Source organism: Ranitomeya variabilis, chromosome 1, assembly GCF_051348905.1.
Source record: "Ranitomeya variabilis isolate aRanVar5 chromosome 1, aRanVar5.hap1, whole genome shotgun sequence".
Classification (NCBI taxonomy): Eukaryota; Metazoa; Chordata; class Amphibia; order Anura; family Dendrobatidae; genus Ranitomeya; species Ranitomeya variabilis.
In genome coordinates, this window is record NC_135232.1 from 148,984,605 (window position 1) to 148,993,173 (window position 8,569).

Here is an 8,569-nt window from a genome sequence, read left to right on the forward strand (position 1 = left end):
TGAGGAGGATTCCAGGACGGTAGCCAGCTCATTGATGTAAATGTTGAAGAGTGTTGGACTTAGGCTGCAGCCTTGTCTGACCCCGCGGTTCTGCTGGAAATAAGCCGTTCTTCTGCCGTTCACACTCACGCTGCAGCGGTTCTCGGTGTAGGAGCTTTTGATGACATCATAGGTCTTTCCTCCTATTCCGCTCTCCAGCAGTTTCAGGAATAAGCCCGGGTGCCACACTGAATCAAAGGCCTTTTTAAAGTCCACAAAGCAGGCGTATATCTTCCCATTCTTTGTATTGTAGACGTGTCTCTGAATGAGGCTGTGCAGAGTATAGATGTGGTCAGTGGTTCGGTGGTTCGGCATGAACCCTGCTTGGCTCTTGCTGAGGACGTTGTGCTCGGTGAGGAAGGTGAGGATCCTCTTGTTCAGGATACTGTTGAACAGTTTTCCCAGGTTGCTGCTGACACATATGCCTCTGTAGTTGGCTGGGTCATACCTGTCCCCACTCTTGTGGATGGGTGTGATGAGGCCTTGGTTCCAGGTACGAGGGAAGTAGCCGGCACTCAGCACAATATTGAAGAGTTTTACCATTGCAGCCTGTATTTCTGGTGGGCTGTACTTCAGCATTTCTGGTAGGATTCCATCCAGGCCACTGGCTTTTCTACATCTTATGGAGGGGAGTCTCTCGGCTACTTCCTGTAGTGTTATAGGTGTATCCACCGGGTTTTGGAAGTTTTTGATTTTTTCCTCCATTGCTTTTAGTTTCGCCATTATGTTTTCCTGTTCTTGGCTTATCTCTTCCTTTGGAATGTCTTTATAGAGGTCTCTGAAGTATTGGAGCCAGAGGTTGCCATTTTGGATATGGGTGTTGTTTTTCTTGTCTTTGGTGCCCATGTGGTTCCATAGTTCCCAGAAGGAGTTGTCCTGGAGGGCGTCTTGGAGTTGGTTAAGCTTGGTAGAGATGTAACTCTGCTTCTTCCTCCTGAGGAGGGTTTTGTACTGCCTTTGTATGGAGTCATAGGCTTCCCTCAGACCCAGGTGGTTGGGGTCTCTGTGTTTCTTGTTGGAGGCTGTTCTCAGGGTCTTCCGTACAGCTTTACATTCTTTGTCAAACCAGCCATTGACCTGTGTTTCTTTTGGTCTCTTGTAGTCGACTTTTTTAAGGTCGGACAGTCTGGCCATTGCGTAGAATATATTGTTGAGGTCCTTTGCGGCTTGGCTCACTCCCTCTGGGTTTGGCTTGTACTCGAGGTTGTAGAAGTGGTGCAGCATCCGCTGTATTTCAGGTCTGCTGAAAGCTTCTTTATACTTTAGTGCCGACATTTTGGACCATTTATAGGATGGAGGCCGGGTGAAGAGGCCGCTCTGCTGTGGCTTCTGAGTGGATGGTTTCTCTGTAGATTTCATGTACAGAAGAAGTTGGCTGTGGTCTGACAGGTGCGTTTGTGGGGTGACTATGAGGGCGCTGACATCTGCCAGGGTCAGATCTGTAATGGCGTAGTCTACTACACTCCTCCCTACATGGGAGTTTAGTGTATACCTTCCTAAGGAGTCACCCTTACTTCGTCCATTAAGGATATGAAGTCCTAGACTTCTACATACGTTCAGGAGCTTTCTGCCACTTTTGTTGACTGTGCTGTCATAGCTGTTTCTCTCAGTGTATACAGGGTCTTGGTCGTCATTCTCTGCTCCAAGTATGTAGATGTTCCCATCCGTGGTCAGGAAGTCTCTCTCTCTCCCTGTTCTTGCATTGAGGTCTCCAAAGATGAGAACTTTGCCCAGGGCCTGATAATGGGCGGCTTCTCTTTGTAAGATCTCGAAGCAGTCTGGATTGAAGTAGGGGGACTCTGGCGGTGGTATATAGGTGGCACAGAGGTGGACATCAGACTGGCAGGTGAGGATGGAGCTGCTGATTCTGATCCATATGTGGCTGCCTCCTTTCTTCGCCGGTTTGATGTACGGGTGGAGCTCCTCTTTATACCAGATCAATACTCCTCCTGAGCCCCGGCCCTGTTTGGTGTTTTTATTTTTCTGGGCATGGACCGAGAATTCCTTGTATCCAATAGGCACCAGGGATTCGTTTTCGGCTCTGGTCCATGTTTCCAGGAGGATCTGAATGTCTATATTTTTCAGTCTTTGTATAAAATCAGGGTCCTTTGTTTTAGATCCAAAGGTTGAGGCGTTGAGACCCTGAATATTCCAGCTGCTGATTGTAAGTGAAGACATTCTTCAGTGTATTTTGTGTGTATATACCTTGTAATGAGTATAGCTGTGTGGGACAAACTGGATTTCTGACTGTTTTATAGAAGTGCTTGGTTCCATCCAGTCACATTAGAATTCTGCACAGTGCATTGAGCAGGGTCTTTATCTCATCCCTATCTCTGCTCTGCATGTGTCTGTGCGGGCTCGGTGGTCTCCTCCATGGAGGTCTCCTCCTCTGATGGTCTGACACTGGGTGAAGAGCTTTGCTACCAGCTTCAGGAGGTAGCGTTGGGGTTTTCTGCTCTTTCGTTCTCGGGGGTCTTTCAGTGTGATTATGGCCACTGTTGGATCCAGGCCTGGGGTCTCTGTTTAGCACGATGTCCTTCAGCTCTTTGGCCAGGAGGCTGACCCCTTGTTTGTTGAGATGTTTATTATCGTGCAGGTGACTGCTGTTTATGGAGAGGTGTTGTGCCAGGGTCACGTTGGGCACAGTCTTGATCCTTTCAGTCAGTTCTGTATTGATGGTTTGGGTGGTTTGCCTGGGTGTGTCCTTTCTTGGGAGCAGCGATGACAGAATGATTTTACTGTCCGGGAATTTTTGTTGTGCCATCTTTGCCAGGTTGATCAGTTGTTCTGCGATCTGCTGGTGCTGGTCTGGTAGATTGTTTGTACCCGTGTGTATAATAATGTGCGTTGGGCTGGTAAACCGTGGTTTACTGATGACCTCGGTCACCTGTTCAATATTTGCACAGCGGATTGTACGGACCTGTTTTCCTGGGAATAGCCGCTGTGTATTTAGGTACTTCCCATTTGAGTCCATTATTAGGACAATATCAGGACTTTGTGATGTCTTGGGTGGGCTACGGTGCTGCTGTCGGGGGTCTGTGATGCTGGCTTTGCTAGTGGCTGGTTCTCTTCTCTCTTCCATCTCTCTGGTTTCAGGATCAGTCATATTGTTGGTTATTATTTTAGTGCTAGTAGGTGTCTCTACATTCTGTTCAGTGGTGGCCATGTTGTCTGCTCTCTGGCTTGGTTCCATTGCCCCCTGCGGGTTCAGATGCCCAGGGCTATGGGCTTTTAATTCTGCAATCTCCTTTCTGAGTTCATCATTGTCTTTTTTCAGTTCCCCCATTTCCTGTAGAGCTGCCTGGTGTTGACATTTCAGGTCACACATTTCTTCCCTTATTTTCTGTAGGGCTGTGTCATTTGTTGCTTGGTAATTTGCATTCCCTTGTGCGTTTCTTTCACATTCTAATTTCAGTTGGACCAAGTCTCTTTCTAATTGAGATAAGAGGTCTCTGATGTTATCCTGCGAGAGGTGGGAAGTGTCGGGGGATAGGCGGCTCTGTCTGGGAATCATTATATGAGCATTAGAGGTAGCATTAGAGGTAGCATTAGAGGTAGCTGCTGGGGCTTGTAGTCCTTTATAGGTTTGTGCCTGCTCTTTGATATCAGAAAAACAATTTTCAAATTGCTGCAGAATCTCCTCCGTCCCCTGCACCATGACGGTGCCATTGTTGTACAGGCTTATGGTGAGCACATTGGTGTCGTCATCGGCTTGGCTGGTAATTTTCATCCGCTGGGCATTATTGGTGTTGGATTTAGTTACATGTTTATATCGATTGCACAGGGCAGTGTGCCAGGCTGAGAGGTGGTCTGTATAGAATAATACATTGGTTTTTCTTTTTGGTTCTTCCTTTGTGAAATCTGCATAAAGAGTCTCTGGATTCTCTCTAATATAGTCCTTCTTGGGTTTATTGCCCCACTGTGTTATCTCCAGATCTGACCCCAAGCATTCCTGTGTCTCTGGGCTTTGTTCCTTTACTTGTTCCAAATTTGTGTTCTCCATTTTGTAGTTATATGTTAATTATAATCCTTATTTCTAAGAAGATTAATTTGTAACAAGTCTATAGGTTGTGTTGTAGTTAAGGAATTCTCCTACCTTTTATAGGTCCAGGTATCAGGAGGTCAGATGTATGATGCCAGCTGTTTCCAGTCTGCTTCCTCCAGGGGATTCTTGTTTTGTCCTTTAAATCCTCCAATTCTTCCTTTTTTCATAAAATTTAAAGTCCAGTTCGGTCCAGATCACTTTTTTGTTCCACGGAGTTGAGTTTTTCCAGGATTTGTCTTACAGTTGCCTCATTACAAGGTATAAAGTGATGGAAATTCAGGAGCTCATGTTCAGTGCTTCTTACTCCTAGGAATGGTGGGCGGGTATATATATATAGAGGCGGCTGTGGGTCTTCTGGGGGAGATACACACCCGGCGTCTTTTCTGCATGATGGACCCCCCTATGGCTGTGAGAAAGCAAACACAACCAAACTATAGATACCCAGAAGAACCACCAAGCAGAAAGTAGATATAAAAATGCCTTTATTATATAGGATTGGCCAAATAAATACAAAACAATTGTGCGCACAACAGGACTAAAAATGACATACGGTTAAAAATAAATTGATGTTAATGGCTGACCCAGTTTATACATATAGAGAGAGGAGTAGTGCTTCCATATTTCTATGTGTGCATAAAAAAAGAAGGAAAAATTATATTTTTTATATGCTGGTGCTATACTTCAACAAATAATACCTCATACACTAGAGTATTATCAGAATACACAGTATATATATTACCACAACATATCCACATAAGTGGCAATGTGGAGTGCAATTGTGCAATCTGCAAACTGCAAATAGTGTGCAAAGAAAAGAAGCACAAAAAAATAATGAACCATGCAAAAAGTGCAAAGTGCAAGAAAATGGGAGGTACACAATAACTACCTTATTATCTGGGTCTGCCACCTCCCGTATTAGCGCACCCCGACGCGCGTTTCAGGTATTTAATCCTTCGTCAGGGGGTGGTCAACCTCCAATGGCTGTGTGCATACCAGGCTTTATCAGGCGGACACCATGCAACCACCGCAAACAATGACCATAATGCAGAGCAATGTAAAAATCCACATCCCCGTGTTCAGTCGTCTGTCATTTTTCAGGGCACGTGCCCACGATCAGTAACTGCCGGGTTTGACGCTGCGTATTTATGTAGCGACCAGATGTGACAGCATAGTGGAGGGATTTCCATGTCCTCCGACGCCTGCGGATCACCCGCGGACACTGACACGCGTCTTTCCAGACCGCAGCATGTCAATTGTCAGACGTGACAACAGCAATTCCATCTATAGAATGTATTGGATGCGGTGATTCCGCACGGGTCAGTGATCACATGTGCACCTACCTGCGCTCAATAGACGGCAGGACACTATGGACGCAGAGAAGGTGCGCTGTGTCCAAACTGCTGCTAAATCCAGACCGTGGGAACGTTCCCTTATAACCGATCCAGGCTTCGGAAGCCAAGAAGAAGCAGCATGTGCCTATGTCGGGCGCCATCTCCTAAGATACCGCTTGCTAGCTATAGTTTACCACCTAGAAAAAAAAACATACAAAAAACAATGGCCAAACCGCCATCAGCGATGGTGGCCGCATACCTCAGAGCACTAATATCACACTCACCCCTCTCCCAGCAGCCCACAACCATTCTGATCAAGGTCCGGATTTTTCACCCAAATGTCAATATTGCTTTGCATATTTTTGGATTGTATGAATAAATTTTTGTCTTTTTTACCAAAATATCTTTTAGTACCAAGTTTCTTCATATTGTAAAATCACCAGCAAAGCCAAGCAGTTATCTATCTTCTGGGGGGACACACAGAGGGGGCACTATGTCCCCAAAACATGTATCTCAACACCTTTATTAATAAAGCGGGCTACCTACCATCACTGTCCTCGCATCCTCCTCACCTACTGTATTCTCACCCATCCCTTGTAGATTGTGAGCCCTCGCGGGCAGGGTCCTCACTCCTCCTGTACCAGTTATGACTTGTATTGTTCAAGATTATTGTACTTGTTTTTATTACCGTATGTACACCCCTCCTTACATGTAAAGCGCCATGGAATAAATGACGCTATAACAATAAATAATAATAATAATAATAATAATAATCCTCTACCTCAGGGCGACCACTACACAATATAAGACACATTCAGGGTGCTGTCGGGAGGGTTTTCATGTAGATTTCAGTGCATATTACGCTGTGAAATCAACTTGAAAATTACCCCAAAGCATTTTTTTTTCAATGTGAAATCTTTCATGCTTTTTTTCTCTACAGATTCCCACACCACTTCTATAAACTACACTCATTGAGCAGCTTTCTATGCATGTATGGCTCAGGAGACATAGCAGGTAGCCAGTGAAGGATTGCATGGCGCTAATCTGTACATGGACCTTCAGCCTTTCATACTGCAAATCTCACCTATCATTTCTTAAAAGGGTATTCCTGTTTCCAAGATCCTGTCCTAATATGTAGTAGGTGTAATAATAATATTAGCAAATAACTCCAATTACAAATGTAGTATAGTTCTTCTGATTCACTGTGTCCTCATGTGGAGGCATTGCATTTGCTTAGGTATCCATGCTAACAACCACTAACATAACTGTCGCTATATGAGTGGTCGTAACCATGGATACCTAAGCAAATGCAATGCCCTGCACATGGGGTAAGCAATATAGAAGAACTATACATATATATACATTTCTAATGTGAGTTATTTGTTAATATTATTATTACATCTACTACATATTGGGACAGGATATTGGAGGTGGGAATAACCATTTAATGTAGCAGTTTTCATATCAACAGCCATATGAACTGTACCACTGATTTTCCATGATAACATTAGGTTGGCCATTTGAGGGTAATTTTTAATAGATTTCAGTACTTTGTATACATCAAGATCTGTGTGAACAAGCCATACTTGACATCCACTTAGAATAAGCTTCCCATATATCCCAAATTTAAAAATTAAACTAAGCAGTGACGGATCGCATCGGGGAAGGGGTGTGTCGACTTCACTCACCTCCGAAGAGGAGAGAGAAGGACCCAGCAGGGATCGGCTCTCTGGCACCACCACTTGCCCCAGGTCACTCAGGGAACTGCACCAAGGGCAAATAGTCACCCGAAAGGCTTCCCTTATAGGTTTGAGTTATTGAAGCGCTTCCAGTGAGGAGGGATATCCATCATCAGTCCAGGCTGGGGATATATATGGGTCACAGGGTCCTTCTCCGATATCACACAATCAACAGAGCAAGAGAATAGTGAACAATCCCAAGACCTTTATTTAGGCAAAAGTACGAAAGGTCCATATACGATCCACCACACAAAGGATAAAATATTCCAGAACACGAATGCAGTTCAGTAACAGGATAAAAGTCCAACAATCCAGCACAGAGGATAACAGTCCATATTCCCTTCTTTCTCTCTCTGACGTGCTGTCTTCACATCATGGGTTCCACACGGGATCTGATTTCCCCCCAACTCCTGTCCTCTCCTTATGTCCAGGAGTACTCAGACAGGTTGGGGTGGTTTTCAGGCCTCCCCCACCTGACAAAGGTGCCTGGTGGATTAAGGCACTACGGGGGTCATTGTTTCAACAAGTTAGTTCAATATGTCATTAGCATATTAGCAAACAGGTTTATTCACTGACCCTGTGGAGAGATAACAGTATAGGAATGTGGGGGCTGATATCAGATGGCAAATAACAGCCATTCATCAATTGGCAAATAACTCATACTACAAGAGAACACCATGATAATCAGTAAAATATAAATATACACAAAATGATATCAACATAACATATCACACCATCACAATATGTAAACCTCCCAGCCGTCACTATCATAGTTCCTTACTAACACAGTACGGTATGCTGCCACCAGTTCCTCGTTCAATATATGACTAGTCCGACAGAAGGCTTATATCAGGTCAGAAACCCACCAATCATGAATCAAGATAAAAGAGCAGCCCAAGATTAATTTTATATTTAATCGCCATCCAAGAAGTATCATTTGTCCTTGCGGAGAGTGACAAGTTAAGCATGTCGAGGTGAGGAGACTTAGGGCAGTACCCCAAAACACAGTGTCTGCAAATTGAGATTCTGGTTTGGCTATTATCCTAAGTCATGTGACAAGGCTTGTTAAAGAGTCGACATTGACTGTTAGAATTGCTACTTCCAATAGGTGGCACTAGAGTTCTAGTCCTCTTCCTCTCTGAAGAGACAATTTGCATATTTAATCGCCGAAAGGCGCACTAGAAATATACAGGTATAATATTTACAAGAACAGATATGCAAGTAAACAGTCAAGAGTGTAGCAAAAGGGTAAGGTATAGATAGGTTGCAATTACCATGTTATGTAGCATGTGACCACATGGATCACAGGTCCAAATCTTTGTTATGTGTTTCCCTGGCCGCGTCAGCTAACGGGCCTCCTGCCAGTAGAAAAACTGAGTCCAAAATGAGGAGCTGCCTGTTATCCCCTAGGCTGC